This window comes from Salvia splendens, chromosome 11 (assembly GCF_004379255.2).
Source record: "Salvia splendens isolate huo1 chromosome 11, SspV2, whole genome shotgun sequence".
NCBI lineage: Eukaryota > Viridiplantae > Streptophyta > Magnoliopsida > Lamiales > Lamiaceae > Salvia > Salvia splendens.
The window spans coordinates 24,159,867-24,176,777 of NC_056042.1; the positions used below are offsets into that span (position 1 = coordinate 24,159,867).

At 37.0% G+C, this 16,911-nt stretch overlaps 2 long non-coding RNA genes across 2 annotated transcripts; one reads left to right on the top strand and one right to left on the bottom strand.

Annotated features, from left to right (window-relative positions):
- Positions 1-15,168: 15,168 nt before the first annotated feature.
- Positions 15,169-16,367, top strand: LOC121755017. Its single transcript, XR_006040603.1, has 3 exons — positions 15,169-15,276; positions 16,113-16,183; positions 16,318-16,367. It is a non-coding gene; the product is annotated as an uncharacterized LOC121755017 (long non-coding RNA).
- Positions 15,239-16,051, bottom strand: LOC121755016. The gene is made up of 2 exons (XR_006040602.1): positions 15,526-16,051; positions 15,239-15,454 (listed from the first exon to the last, which is right to left on the bottom strand). It is a non-coding gene; the product is annotated as an uncharacterized LOC121755016 (long non-coding RNA).
- Positions 16,368-16,911: the final 544 nt, after the last annotated feature.

Here is a 16,911-nt window from a genome sequence, read left to right on the forward strand (position 1 = left end):
AGACAACGTCTCTCAGTAATGTTGCTCCACTTGATTCCCCACTGGACTTCTTTGGTTTGGGCCCCTCATAGGAGGTACCGGACCGCAATGTGACCTTGCTCACGTTTGCTTTCTCAGGCACATAGACTGTAGACGGGAGTTTCCCTGAATTTCCTTTTAACTCACCCATCGAACTTGCCAGCTGGGCCAACTGCCTATTCATAATATCAATGTTCGCGTTATGCTCCTTCTGGGCATTCTGCATCCCATGCACTACTTCATTATTGGACTGCAACTCACCCTTGATGCCCTGCTGCAAAGCAAGTAACTCTCCCATCATGTCCTCCATAGATCTCCTCGACCTGTGTAGGATATTGGGACTGATTTGGTAATTGGTGATGGTTATACTGGGGGATTTGGTTGGGTTGGTAATTTTGGAAGTTTTGTTGGTTCTGGTTAGGCGGGTACTGGTTATACTGGCCATGAGGCTTGTACTGGTCTTGGTGATATTGGTTCTGGTTTTGGTTTTGGAACTGGTTTTGGTTCTGCTGATGTTGTGGACCCTGATTAGGCTGATTCTGGTAATTTTGAAAGTTTCTCTGGTGGGGTGGTATATAAACGGGGTTCGGGTTCTGGTTTTGTGAGTTCTGGTTATGGGTTTGTTGGTTCCTTCCTGACCAGTTGGCTTGGTGGTTAGGATTTGCTGGGCCACGGTTGGGATTCTGGTTCGGGTGGGGGTTGTATTGGTTTTGACCATGACCTTGGCTCTGATTTTGGTTCCCGTCTCCCCATCTAAAGATCGGATGGTCCCTCCATGGTGCGTCCCGCTGCCTTCCCTGGATCCAATTCCCATTAGAATTATAGTACCCCGCAGCATTGACTTGCTCCATATTGATGAAATCATTAGGCTGATCATAGCCTGGTCCTTGATTTCCCTGCTCTGTACCCTTGTAGTTCCTAGTTGGGGAAGTGGGTGGTGCGTTCTTCTCGATCGCGCTAAGGAGTGTTTTCTTCAATTCGTCCATTTTCAAATCCATCTTCTGCTCTAACTTGTGCACCTGGTCAGTAGACAAGGCACTAGCAATCCTTTCTCTGCTGTAATCATCTCTTGAATTGTCGTACTCCTTCTTTGCACTCAATAACTTCCCTAGGACTCTTTTAGCTTCACTGACCCTTAACTGCGTGAAACTTCCTCCTGACGAGGAGTTTGCTAGGTCCTTTGTTGCCTTGTTCATCCCCTCATAAAAGGTATGATGTATTTCTATATCGGCCATACGATGATTCGGACATGCATCCAAGAGGCTCATATATTTCTCCCAATAGTCACTCAAGGGTTCATCGTACCCTTGTTTCACACTAGTGATCTCTCTCTTCAGCGCGCTCGTCTTTGATGACAGGAAGAATTCCCCTAAGAATGCCGACTTGAAATCTGCCCAACTCTCAATGGAATTGGGGGGCAGTCGCATGAACCAGGTGTTAGCCTCCCCTTTTAGAACGAACAGCAAAGCCTTCAATCTATAGTCATCATCGGTCGCCCCTGCTGGCCTTCTCTGTGCCCTACAAATCTTACAGAACTCATGAAGGAATTCGTAAGGGCCTTTATAGCTCTTTCTACAGTACGTGGGCAGGATTGCAATAACATGGGGCTTCACATCACAGGCTGTCTGCCCCGGGGTGACTACTATAGCTTGCGGTGGTTCTCCTTCGGTATGCGCATTCAGCGTTCCGATCTCTGGATCGTCATCATCGTGGTCAGCCATTCTCCTTGGATTGCCTTCCAACTGTAGCTTTGGATTGTCTGGTATTCCTCCTTCTATGGTGTCTTGTTCTTTGTCACTACTCGAACCTAAATCAGACAAAGCTGTCGACAGGCCGGATCGAGTGGTTATGAGTATAGATCCTCGCTGAAGTATCTTCGGTCTCCATTGGTCAGGAGCCGAACTGCTTCTCATAAACTGAAATAAAAAGAAATAGAAAAATTATCCACAATATGTACGCCAAAGTCTCACGCACAATAACAGTTAATAACGCCATTCATCCACGGCAACGGCGCCATTTGAGAGAGCAGGTTTGTGTCAGGTGTCGTGTCGAGCACATGATGTATCCTACTAATCAGGATGGAACCCCAACTATGCCTGAACCTGGTATCAATAATTCATCAACCCACTTCAGCTGACTAGTATAGTGGACGTAAGGGTCAAATCCCACAGAGATGAATGCGCTTTGGGAATTGTGGTGAAATTCTTGAAAGATTTGGTTAGCTACCACGCTTTGGGTTGAGACTTTATCTAGGTTGGAATTTAAGATGTTACTCTACTGACTAGGAGGCGGGGAGAAAGATGATTGACATGTAGCTGTGTACATGGAAAGTGGGGAGCATAGGTTTCAGGAAATATATGGAAAGTACGAGTTTACTATAAAAGGCTAAACGGAATATCAGAGGAAAAGATGTAGTTAGGTGACTAGGCCTACAGATCTGAAAAGTGACAGCTGAAAAGTAAAGAAAAGTAAAGGACAAAAGCAAAGTAACTAAAAAGTAAAAGTGGTCCCAAATTTGGATGTGGACATTGTTTTCTCCAACAAGTATGAACACAAATCAAACAACTCAGATTCCATGAACGAGAAATGCAGAATAACAACTTCACAAGAACAGATCTAATAATTAAAACTCCAAATTAAAAGATTAAACTAACGAAACTGAAATTACGCTTACTGGGTGACATGCAAGGTGGCAGAAATCACGTAAACTAGGCTTTCACACTTAACCATTTCAGATCTAAAATCTAACAGCAAACTGAACTCAAGAACTCAGATCTATCAATTCGGAAATGGAAACATGCTCGCAACAACTAGAAATTACCGTAACTACTGGATTTAAGCTATCTAGGCAGAAAAGAACGAGATCAAACAAGAACCGATGCACAAAAACAACTTCATATCATAGAAACGTTTGGATCACAACTAACACTGCAAAGTAAGCAAATTTTGAAAGTGCAACAAATCCAACGGAAGAAAACAAAGTGCGATTAACTAAGAAAGCAAATAAAGATTGTTTGCCACTCCGGGCGATGAAACTGTTAACACTACGAAACACGCTGACTGGAACGAAAGGATGTGGAACTCCGGCGAACTGATGAGCTTCAGGTGACCATGGCTGTCGGCGAGGAACGAGAATATGAAGGATAATGCTGAAGGATTGATCTACCGAAGATAGATTGCTAACTAAGTGTAGGAGTGGATGAACTAATTGATGATGATTCTCTCTCCAAGTGGCTTCCTTTTATAGGGAGGCCTCCCTTGATTTTTAGGGTAGACTTCAAACATGAAATGACTCTTTTGCCCCCTTTCTTGCGGCTGATCTTCCCAGCTATCATTCTTCTCCATCTCGAGCCTTTTTGGCATGCATACTGGTCAGGATAGCAACATCCTGACGCCCTTCTCACCTGAATTCTCCTAACATTCCCATACTGGCTAGAATACTTCCCTGCACACTTTAGCAACTATTTTGCAGATATATTCAAATTATGCACATTATACTGACCAGTAACCAAGGCCTAGAATTCGACTTATCAATGTTCTCTGTGATAGATTCTAGCTTGCCTCCCTTTCAGGCTTGAGCATATTTACTTATAAAAAAAATTGAGTTTGGTTAGGATCCAAAGAGATTTGGATTTGTCTTATCCTAAGAGTTTTGCTTAATTAAAGTAGTCCAATTTATTTAATGTCTTAAAGGAATAAAAGAGAACACAGAAAGGGGGAACCAGCTATGGATGGTGGCTGACGACGGTTGCCACCGTACACAGCAGTGGTTGGAACATAACGGCGGTGCCACATCGGAGAGGCGCCGACCGATGAGAAAGAGAGGATGACCAAAGAGAAAGAGAGGATATTGGTTTAAGTTTTATGTCTCACACGTATGATAGAATCCTAAATAGAATTGGATTTCGAATATAATACATTAACTTGGTATAAGACACATTTTTCTCTAACTAATTATTATTATTGGGACGTTTCTTAATCATGTAATTAATTAGCTATTAATCGACAAAATCAATTAGTAGCAAATCGCGTACGATTCTTATTACTAATAAGGAAATTGGGTTGATTACACTTCATTGTCAATTAACTACTATGTAGTCAATTAACTATTAATTCATTCCTATTACAATTAAGGAAATGAATATATTATATAGTTTTTGATTGGCAATGGACATTAATTATGTCGTTTGACTTATCAAAGAACTCTATATTTTGATCAAATACGGTAAGGAATAATATTAGTGATTGACGTAAAACTTGAGAATCATATTATTATTATATTAAATAGCCACTTTGATAGAAATGGTTTTATTGTTTTATAATTATGGTTTGTTCTCTCTCTGCCTATAAATAAAAATGTGGTGATTTCATCAAATCACACACATTACAAAGAACACATAAATGAAGGAAAGAGGGAGAAACAAATCATTGGAATTGGAGTTGTGCCACTATGTCGAAAAGAGTTCAAGGAAATCGTCTCCTCCTTCCTCAATCGCTTCCGCTATGGATCGCCAAGGTATATCTCGATCCTATTATGTTTATAGTTTACGTGAAATACATGTTGTTCAAAGATCTTTCTTTATTTATATTCAATTATGTATTCTTGAATATATAACGATAAATAATTTTCAACATTTGGCATCAGAGCATGATTGAGAACTCATGTATTTTCGTATTATTGAAACCATAGTTTTAAGTTTTTGATTCGATAATACGTGATTATGAAATGACTTGAGATAAAGTTTTAATTTATTTTTGCATATGCAATAATATATGTGTATGTAAACAGTAGTGTATACATACAATTTTAAGTTGTTTTGAATTGGTCATTATAAAAAGAAAAAGGAACTAGTTGACCGCTGCCACTACTTATAATATGCTTCAAGTGTTTTTGGATGTTTTGAAAATTGGTTTGGCAATTGTTCGTGAATCATGTATGAAGTAAAGTTGCTTCCTTTGGAGAAATTTCGGAATTTGGGATCATATTTGCTGACCTTTCAGAATTTAGGATTAATTTTGCTGACCTTTCAGAATATGAGATCGAAACACACGAATTTTTCGGAATAAAGGTTCTTTGTTTGTTTCTCTTATTTTTCTTATTATTTTCCTCACAAGAATTATGAATTGACCAAACTATCCCACGTAAGATTTGAAACTGCAATTCTGAAATGCTTTGAAACTGCAATTCTGAAACTTCCACCACCAATCCACCACCCCACAAAATTTATGAACAGATTTCTTGGCTTGAACTGTCTCTTCTGCAAGTAGTTCAGGAATACAGAGTGATAAACAGTTAAACTATGTACAAGCGAGGTTGATCAAGTTGCAAAATATGCTTTGCCAACAACTTATTCATCTTGAACATATTAGTGCAGTACGTCTCAAAGACAAGTCGCAGAAACATCATAACAGATTCACAGATAATTTTATCTTGTTCTATGTAATATGAAGGTTGTGTTTCCTAATATACACCCATAATTGCTTCACTGTCTGTACGCAATGCTTTACCCTTATGCATGAATTAGAACAAGTTAAGCTAGCAGCTCATGAGATCAAAACCTCCATCCTTTGGCAATTCTATGTTTTGAGTGGTCGGTGGATATATGGTGGAAGTATCAACTGGGTTTCAAAATTATCAAATTATCAAATTCACGATTGGCATTTTAGAATTGGGGTTTTAAATCTTATGTGGGGTAATTTGGGAAATTCATAAATTTTGTAAGGGAAATAATATGTAAAAGAAGACAAAAGAAAAAGAAAAAGGCAAAAATCCTTTTTCTGAAAAATTCGCGTGCCTCAATCCCATATTCCGAAAGATCAACGAAATTAATCCTAAATTCTGAAATGTCAGCGAATATGATCCCTTATTCCGAAATTTCTCCTTTCTTTTTAGGTACTCAATATGGCCGCCAGCTATGAAGAATATTGTATTGTGTATGAATATGGAATATTTAATTCTGTTATTATTGTATGTGTATAGAACGGAATTAATTGATACTCCGTATTTTATTGAGATTTGTTTCAAGACTTGTTTCGAAAAAAATCTGTAGTTTCCATATTTATGCATATATTTTATGGAAGGAAGGATTACATGATTCAATTTATGTTTTAATAAATTTATTTTGTATACATAATTGTGCACATATTTCTTGAGAATTGCTATTGAATTGAATTGAGTTTATATGATTTGGAATGAATGATTAAATTATTCAATTCATTTTGTAAGGTATGTCTTCTGATTATATTATGGTTATTTTGCAATCACCAAAGTGAAGTAAAATAAAGAGAGTCTATAATTAAAGTCTTAAAATTTATTTAAATAATTAATCATAATTATACATTCTTGATTATATGATGTTTATTTTGCAATCACCAAAGTGAGGTAAAATAAGAAAAAGGTTTATAATCAAATTAGTACTGTGAAAACCTGTTTAAATCATTATCAATATATACTCTTGATTATATTATGATTATTTTGCAATCACCAAAGTGAGATAAAATAAGAAGAGTTTATAATCAAGTTAATATGAAAATCTTTGTATGCAACTAATCATCATGCTTGTTATGACTATAAAGTATATTCATTATCTACATAGTTCGTTTGTCATAAAAAGTCTAGATTCCCAAAGGAAATAGTCTTTTGTTGTAATAGTCGAGACCTAGATTCTCGAGAACTCTTGAGAAATAAATACCAGCTTTTACTTTTTACAATGTGAATAGAAGAATATTCGTTATTCCTTGAGTAATCAAAAGACACATATTAGAACTTCCGTTAAGACACGGAAGCAAAAGGGGATCGTTTATTTCTTAAGTAACACGATGAAGTATACACCCCGAGCTAAGTCAATAATCTACAGTTTTACAACGAGAGCAAAAGGAAATGAAATACACACTAGTTAACTATTACAAAATAGGAAGAAAAGAGAAACCCTTAGCTTGTTTTAGCCCAGGTTTCCGACGGCCCGTTGGGCCGAGTCGACGAGACAACAGTCGGAGGGAGCCAGTCTCTTGTCCCTGCCAGAAACAACAAGATAAACAAGAAGTTACATAAGACACTAAAGCTTTTAGTTGGCAAAATAAGCAAGGATAAGGAACAAACCTACTTTAAGCTTTGAAGACCAAAACTTACCGAAAAAGGAAGGTAAGAGGCTGCCTTATCCCTGCACTCCACGGCTCACACCAGCCAAACCAGCAACCACCTGCACTCCAGCTAGTACCTGCGAGAGGAGTACACATTTGCAGTTAAAGTGTGCAGCAAATAATACAAGAAATAGGCACAAATTTTGGTTATGGTATCAGGGCACAACCAGGAGCCAAAGACTCATCCAACTCACGAGTACACCCTGCGATTTTATTGCAGAGGGAACAACTACTGCCCAGCCAACAATTACAGCCAAGTACGCTAGCCTTTTTCAGGTTTTCAGTTAAGCCATAAGCATAAATAGGGCTCAGCCTCTCCCTCCCTCCTTATCACCAGGCAACATCCAGTTAAAGAAAGAAAAGAACCGAGGCAGAGGAGGAATCGAGCAAGAGTAAGAGCAGCCTCTCTCAGCAATCACAAGAGGTAAATCCTCCAGACCATACTAGCATCATGTGGCATACACAGTAGATAGCCAAGAATGAGAACTTAGGAGCACAGAAGCTCGAGAACATAGGAGTATGCTTTAGAACCCCACATCACAACAGAATCGGTAACATAGAAACAGCTACCACATGCTCTACCCCTCCATGAAATCGAATCAATCACAACAGAATGTAGGAAAAATCCCCCTAATGCTCAAGTTACAGTATCATAGAATTAACAACACTAGACAGAGTTAAACAAGAAGCTTAGCTTTGGAGGGAGATTTGCTCTGGCCAAGATGCCGTGCCGCCGGACGGGAGAAGACCGCTGGAGGTGGCTACGCAGCCGTGACGTCGGCTGGAGACGGTACGAAACACGGAGCTGCGACAGACGCTCCCAGACTAGGAACGACGATCGGCGCGACCAGCGCCTCCACCGCGAACAAGCAGCGGCAGCTACTCGCCGAGTCGGGTGCAGAGGCCGCCGCGACGGGGCGTCGCGACAGCGGCGGTGCATCAGAGAGAGAGAGAGATCTCTGGACACCGATCGCCCCTCGCCAGAGACGGAGGCAGTGGAGACGACGTCCACTGGAGTAAAGGAAACTCGACGGAGGGAGCTCGAAAGAAAGAAATCCGCCGATGCTCTTCACTCCAAGCCGGAGGGTTGCAGCTGCTATGCTACTTCCAAATGGGGATTTGTTTTTCCCTAAGTTCTATTCCCGATTTTGGAGTCACCGAGAGATGGAGAAGCTAGGGATAGAAGTTCAATTTGTGGAAAGAAATTTGACTGTGAGGAAGAAATGAGAAAGAGAGGTCGACGGATGGGGAAAAAGGCAAGGACTTGGGCCTTGCTCATTTAATTTGATTTTTGGGCCCAAATAAATAAAATGGGGGAGTTGGGCTAGTATTTTAAATAGGGCCATCCTTGTTTAAATGCTAGTGGGCCGATGGAAATGAAGTAGAATTTGGGCCAGACTCGATTTAATGTTTGGGCCATCGCCCTAACATAGTATATGGAAATTATTCCTTAAGTCACGGAAGAAAAGAAATAAATAAGCAGTGTGAAATAGTATTCAATAAATACCTAGAGGGAAATTTTGTTAGCTAAAGTAAGTATTTTAAAATACTTAAGATAATCCGGGAAATAATTACCCGAACAACTCGGCCAGTTTTCGAACAAATTAAATCACCGATTTAATTTAAGATTTAAGACTTCTAAGTTTAGAATGCAAGAAGTAAAAATAATAAGCACACGCTTAGGCATGCATTCATACAAGATGAACAATTATTTAAAGCCTAATTTAAGTATATTAAATTTTGTAAAGGAACATCGTCGCTCGACGCGTAATCTCAGGAAAAGAAAGCACCGTGTTGCAAGAGTTTGAGCAATTGAGGTGGGCCGTCTCTTCCTTCTTTTAAAGCGTATTTTATGTGAAAACATGATTATTTGAATGAGTTGTCATGCCATATTTTGTTTTATGATTGCCTATCTGTTGGCTATGCCAACCGTTTAAATCGAATTCGGGTCCCAGTAGGGCTGTGAGCTAGTGTACACATAGGGACCGTGAGCTAGCGCCAGGTTGGCCGGTCCGGGGTCGTGTGCTAGCGTCAGGTTGGCCGGCCCAGTGATTGCGGAATGTGGCCACATTCCCGATTCACGCATTAAGATATGGTATATCATCAGAAGTTTAAAGGACTGCAGTCTATTTTCAGAAAGAAACAACAGATTTTAGTGACCGGGACAGATTTTCAGAAAAATTCCCGTGTTCACTCAGCTTGGCTGACAACTAAAAGAAAACAGTTTTCGGCATAAGCCCACTGAGTATATCAAGTACTCAGCCCTGCATATTGTTTCCCTTAATGTGCAGGTTGATCAGTCGAAGCAGAGGAGGTGTTGGGACAGAAGACCAAATAAGTAGGAAGATAGCTGCTGAAGTATGTCTTCATACATATTACATCTGTCTTGGTACTCTTCCGTTGCGCAAATTTAGAACTTTCATTTAGCAAAGACAATTTCCCATAACTACTCTGATTCAGTATGATTTGTACCCTAAACACATTTCAGACAATGTTTCTTTTGATTTAAGCATCCTATGATGAGTTGAGACAGTTTCGGTAAGTTTTAGTCACGGTAAAGCTACACTTTCTTTGACTAGGGAGATGTGGTCGTGACATTTGTGATATAATGAGCACTAATGGAGTTAATAATATAAATTGGTGTAGATTATCCAAAGGTAACTCCAAATTATTATTACTCAATTATTAAAAGAAGATATGAATATTAAAAGCATGATGTTTATTATTATATGAAGACAAATGAGTTTTCATAATTGCCTCATGATATGGGTTTTCAAATTAATGTTCGTGTTATTATTCAAAGCATTATATTTGAGCATTCATTCTCTTATTTTCCCTATAATGTAAAGCATCGTTTTCTACTAGTATGTTTACCTCAAATGTTCCACAACTTAATGGAACTAACTTCTCTGAATGGAAAGAGAAACTTAAGTTCACACTTGGAGTAATGGACTTGGACCTAACACTGTTGAATGAAAAGCCAATCGATTTTTCTGATGAAAGTAGTTTGGCTGATTGCCCATAATGCTTGGGAAAAATCTAACAGGACTAAGTTTACAGTTCATTAGAATGTCTGTTGCAGATAAAGTCTCTCAACGACTGATATTGCAAAAGAATGTTTGCAGAATGTTGAGGATCGCTTCACAACTGCATATAACTCTCTTGCAGAAAAACTTATAAAGTATCTCATAAGAATGCAATATGATGACTATGTACTAGCATGTGATGGACATAAATAACATCTCTTCTAAGCTGGAAAAGTTAGGATTACAGGTGGACGGGGATTTCCTTACCTCTTCAATATGGACCATTCTAAATTGATTCATTATAAGAAATAAGTGGACACTTAATGAATTGGGAAACATGTTGGTCTAGGAGGAGCAAAAGCTGAAGGAGCATGGAATGGGTGCATCTCATGCTCATATTGCAACCTAAGGAGCGTGTAAAGGATAATATTGATTCGAATTTATCATTCTTATGGCATAAATGAACTTGATCATATTTCCAGTGAAAGAATTGAGAGGCTTATAAAGGATAATATTCATTCGAATTTAAACTTTACAAACTTTACCATTTGTGTGGATTGTATTAAAGGTAAACAAACAAAACACAGTAAGAAAAATACCACAAGAAGCACTGAGCTCCCTCAAATTATACATACAAATATTTGTGGACCTTTTGATGTCCTGACTTTTGGTGGAGAAAAATATTTTATCACCTTATTGACGATTTTTTCGCGTTATAGATTTATTTATTGCAAGAAAAATCTCAGGTGGCAAAAACAGTTAAACATTTTATAACTGAGGTTGAATGACAATTAGATAGAAAGGTAAAAACTATTCGATCTGATAGAGGTGGTGACTTTTATCATTGTGCCACTAAAATAAGTCATTTACATGGACCTTTTGCCAAATACTTAGAAAAGCATGGCATTTGTGCTTAATACATTATGCCAAGTACGTCTTAGCAGAATGATGTTGCTGAGAGACGAAACTGAACTCTCATGGAAAGAGAGAAAGAACTACCAAAACTCGAGCTTATGACTGTGAGCTGAAGTTGAAGTAAGATTATAAGAGAGTGTAGCTAACTTATCTGTAAATAGAGTGTGATTAACGATATTTATAAAGGAAGGAGTCCAGTCTGCACTGCACACATGTACACCATACCATATTCCCAAAAAACAGAATGATTAGGAGAACCTTTCACATATCTCATTTTAAATATATACCAGATAATCTTTTAGTTAGTATTAAATGGGTATAAAAACAATAAAACAATGTTAAAAACGCATTAGCAATATTAATTAATGCATTACCCAAATTAATGATAAGGAATGTAAATAAGTGACAGTTGTGTCTTGGAAAATGAATGAATCAATAAAAGCAATTAATTGAATGGTCCATTGGCCTTGCCCAATAAATGATTTTGTTGATTGCTATTTTCTCTATTTAAACTAACCCAATTTTACAGGAGTGCTAAGGGGATTCAATACAACCCTAAAAAGCAGCCGACAACCACTCTCTCCAAAGGAAAAAAGAAAGAGACAAATAGATTGAAAGACCCTGCAACCTACACAGAGGCTGCAAAAGTTCTGAAAATAGATCCCTCCATAACAACCTCTTCCAAGTCTATAAAGAGAAGGAGCAGGCCAAACAAGTTATGAACTCATTTAAGGAAGGGAAGCAATTCATACATAAAGCCAAAATCAGAAAGTATTATCAGAACATTCAAGAATCAGCAAGCTATAGATTAAGGCAGATTCTTTAATTATCCACACTTCTAACATCACTACAATACACCTAACTATCTCCATTTTTATGAACAGGTTATGAACTCATTTAAGGAAGAGAAGCAATTCATACATAAAGCAAAAATCAACAACAAATATAAGGACATTCAAGAAAAACTTACTTCTAAGGTAATTAAATAAATTTCCAGAATTTTATGTCATGATCTTCTACACTTCATATGTACAGTGAGATTGAATTGTCAAAATGTTACCATTAATTCCTATACATACTAAGATACATATCATATCCTATTGCTTTCGAGCTATAGATTAAGGAATCTTCTTTAATTTTCTTATTTGCGGAGTTGATATGTTGCAAGATAAATGTATAATTTCAAGAATTTATGTATAATTTCGTATAAATAAATACTAACCTTATTTTTTTATCTTTTTCATGGACAAATTGCATTGGATACATGTTTAATACTCTAAAAAATTGCTTAGCAAGAAAGATATATGTATTTATTAAGCTCTCTCCTCTCTCTCTACCTCTCTCTCTCTCTCTCTCTCTCTCTATATATATATATATATGTAGAGTTGTGATCATATAATAACCCTCAAATCACGTAATAACCCTATAACTAAATATGAACCGCACATATTTTCTAATCTTGGGGTTGAGATTCAAACTTAGATTTACTTCTTAAAAAAGGCCCAGAGGGTAAATATGTAATTTCTCTCATTTAATTTCTGAATTTCGCTCCATTCTTTCACTCTCTCTCTCGGTTCGATTCTCTCCTCTTCTCAGCGATTTTGTTTCCATATTCCTCTTCTCATCGATTTTGTTTCCAGATTTTCTTCCGATTTGGTTGATTATTCCATAATCTCAAGATTTTGTTTCCATATTTCTCGCATAATTGTGATCGGGAAGATGATTTAAATTTTGCGTTCTTATTTTCATTGATTACCTGTTTAATTGCTGTCAGAATTTGCTTCGATGGAGTCTGTAGCAAATAACGAAGGTAACAATCATTATCTATTATTTAGCTTATTGATTGTGTTCATATTTTAATTTATTGATTGTTTTGCTTCATGTATTGAATTTGATTATAGATTAATATTATTTGTCGATTGGTTTATGTTTCTGATGTACTGAACTTCTTATTTAATTATATTATGTATTGCTGATTATGTGTTAAGATGATACTTTTGGTTTATAAATGTTACGTTTACTGCATAAAATGATAGTTCTGCCGAATAGAATGATACTCTGAGTTGATAAAATGATACTTTTGGCTTATAAATGTTAGGTTTACTGCATACAATGATAGAATGATACTCTGAGTTGATAAAATGATACTTTTGGCTTATAAATGTTAGGTTTACTGCGTAAAATGATAGTTTTGCCAGATATAATAATACTCTGAGTTGATAAAATGATACTTTTACTGATTTTTGTAGGTATGTACATTCCTGTTTGTGATGATGCTTTGAAGCCAATGATTGGTATGAAATTCAACACATTAGTAGAAGCATCTGATTTCTATGAATATTATGCTCGTTCAGTTGGTTTTGGCATTCGTAAACTAGGCAACAAATCAGTTCATGGTATTATTAAGTGACAGTATTTGGCTTGCAGCAGACAAGGCTCTAAGAATTTTATACCTGGTGATGCATCCCAATCAACTGAAGTGTCTGTTAAGAAGCGTAGGTGTCGGTCATTTAGGTGTGAATGTCTTGCTAAGCTCAACTTGAGATATTTTTCAGATGGCATGAGCAAAGGGTATGAGGTTTATCAGTTTGTTGAGTATCATAATCACTTAATGGTTGCGGATGAGCATATGTATTTTATGACGGCTAATCGCAGTCTGGATCCTATCCATCGGAGGTTTATGGAGGATTGTGGCAGGTGTAATATTGGTCCCACTCTCACATTCAAACTTTTGAAGGAGATAATGGGTGGACCTGAAAATGTTGGATGTGATATTATTGATATTAGAAATGGTTATCGTGATATTATGTCCAATATTGATGGTTCAGATGCTCAAATAATTTTTGATTATATGCGTTCTCAAAAGGAATCATCTGATGCCTTCTATTATGAAATTGAGATAGGATCTCATGAAAAGTTAACTAAACTCTTCTGGGCTGATGCTATTTCAAGACGAAATTATCATATGTTTGGAGATGTAATTTCATTTGACTCAACGTACATATTACTTTTGCTGCTAATAGACATAAAATGATATTTTTTGCTGATTAAATTATATTTCAGTGGATAGAATGATACTTTTGGCTGATAAAATGATATTCATATAAAATGATACTTTTCTGTATGTATGAAAATATAATTCTTTTTTATGTTATGTTCTGAAGGTATTGCATGATTTTTGCTCCATTCACTGGAAAAGATAACCATTCCAGAGCAGTTACATTTGGAGCTGGCTTGTTATCAAGTGAAGGTAGAGACTCATATTCTTGGTTGTTTGGATGTTTTGTTCGATGTATGGGGGTACCACCCACATTGATTATCACTGATCAAGATTGGGGGATCAAACTTGCTGTTCAACAAGTACTTTTACAAACAAGGCACTGACGGTGCATGTGGCATATTATGGTTAAGGTGTCAGATAAGTTGCCTAAATCCTTGCTTGGTAATGAAGATTTCAAAAAAGAGTTGAATGCATGTGTTTGGTCTGATTTGTTAGAGCCTGATGAGTTTGATATAATATAGAATGATATAATGGAACGGTATGGATTAGAAGACGTGCACTGGTTTGGATCGATGTTTGAAGATAGAGAATTATGGGTCCTGCTTATTTTCGAGATTTTCCCATGGGGTCGTTTCTTAGTACTACATCGATGTCTGAATCAGAGAACAGCTTTTTTAAAAACTATACAAAGCCTCGTGCAAATCTTGTACAGTTCATCAATTTCTTTAACTGTGTTGTGAGAGATCAAAGGAATGCCAATTCACGATTGAACTACTTGGATTACTCAACTATTCCTGATTTGTCAACCAAATTGCCTATTAAGAAGCATGCATCTTGTAACACCCGAGAAAAAAAGGGAGAAAAAAAAATTTAAAGTAATCTAATTAAATCTTTTCCTAGTTGACTTTGTCAAATATATTTCTCCAAACCTCATCACCAAATGATTTCCCCAAATCTTCATCTTCCCTAAAAATCTCTCCCTCATCTAAATCCATCGATATCTATCTTTTTTTTTTCCTATATATATATATATATATATATATATATATATATATATATATATATATATATATATATATATATCTTCCCACCATCTTCTCCATTAATTCCAAATCTGAGAAGAGAAGCACAACGAAAATAGTTCCAGCAATTGCAAATTATCCTATCCAATTGAAGGTATATCCTCTGTTATTTTATGAAATCTTCCATGGCATATACATTCACGGTAGTCCACCAATTGAATTTCTGCAATTTTTTGAATAATACCCTCCTCCTAAAGCTTCGATCTTTAATACCGATAGAAGTTTCCCTTTGGATTTCTTTCCAATTCCAATATTAAAAATTCTGGGACTGCCTAAAAATAGTTGAATCGAATAATCAGAAATTTAATAAAGGTTTAGAATGGGGTAAAGGAGAAGGACTTACCGGTTGTGAGAAGTAGCGTCGCCGGCGACGGAGGCTGAGCTGGTTGGAGCTCAGCGGCGACGGAGGGGCAGTGACAGTAGCAATGGGTGTGTTCCTTAATTTTTAAGGTAGTAGATAGAAAGGGAGATGAGCTTGTTGCTTCTGATTCGGGAATATGAGATGAAAATTGAGACAAGGGCGTTAGAGATGAGGGATAGACGAATTGTGATGTTGGAGCTGCTTTAAATTTTTTTTGAGATTTATGAGAGATAAACGATGGTGGTGAGAAGGAGTATACTTTACTTGTCTTCTTTTAATTTAGTGGGCCATTCTTGTTTGTTGTGATAGAGGAAGAGAAATTAGTTTGGGTAGGGAGTGTATACGTTGCTGCTGACCCTTTTTCTTTCTCTAATTTTAATTGTTTGAGCACTATTACTTATATTATTTTATGGGGTCAATTAGTTTTAGTGTATAATAGTTTTAAAGTGGGTAATTGATAAATATGTTTTATTATATATGAGCGAAGGATAAATTGAGCACACACTTAGGATGCATGCATTGTTAAATTTATTTATTTTGCAAAGTCTAATTTTTGCATATCGTGTTAGATCGAAAGGGTAAATTTGTGCACGTCGATTGCTGTGAGAACGAAAAGTGATTGAGGAGTTAAGCGTTTGAGGTGGGCTTTCTTTTTAAATAAGGGCAATGCCCTAAGTATATTTTTATGTGAAAATGATATGAATATTTGTCATGCCGTGTTTTGTTTTATTCTATGGAACCTATCTGATGTGGCTTTTGTCATCAATGGATCAGATATGGTAGACATCGATGGGAAATGACTGCAGTCACGAGTTTTACGATGGAAATGATTTTAGTGTCTTGGGCGATTTCTAAAGTTAAAACCCCAAGGTCACTCAATGGTGGCATGATAAATAATTTTATAAAATGTTTTCGGCATGAGTCCACTGAGTGCATCAAGAACTCAGCCCTGCTTTTCTTTTAAAAAATTGCAGGTTGAGCGTGACGGGTGCGGTGGGTGTTGAGCAAGACCGTTGAAGAAATTTAAGTGTGTAGAATGTGTCATGTCTTCACACGTGGCATATTCATTCTCTCAAATGCTTCCGCTAAGTAGTAGTTCTTCTTTTGAGTTCTTGTATCGTTGAGATAGTATTCATTTTTGAGTTGTTGATTGTTGAGATACTCTGATTTTATTCGAGCTATTCCCAGTTGTTTCGAGCTATGGTCGAGTTGTGTTGTTTTCCCCTTTCTTCCCCGCTTCTTTAATCCTCCCCTAGTCGCGATCAAACGTGTTTTCTATCCTTAGAAAATGCGGGCGTGACACATCTACAATCTACACTGATTCTATTTTCAAACATGTACAACAGGAAATAAGTATGGTATGTGAGA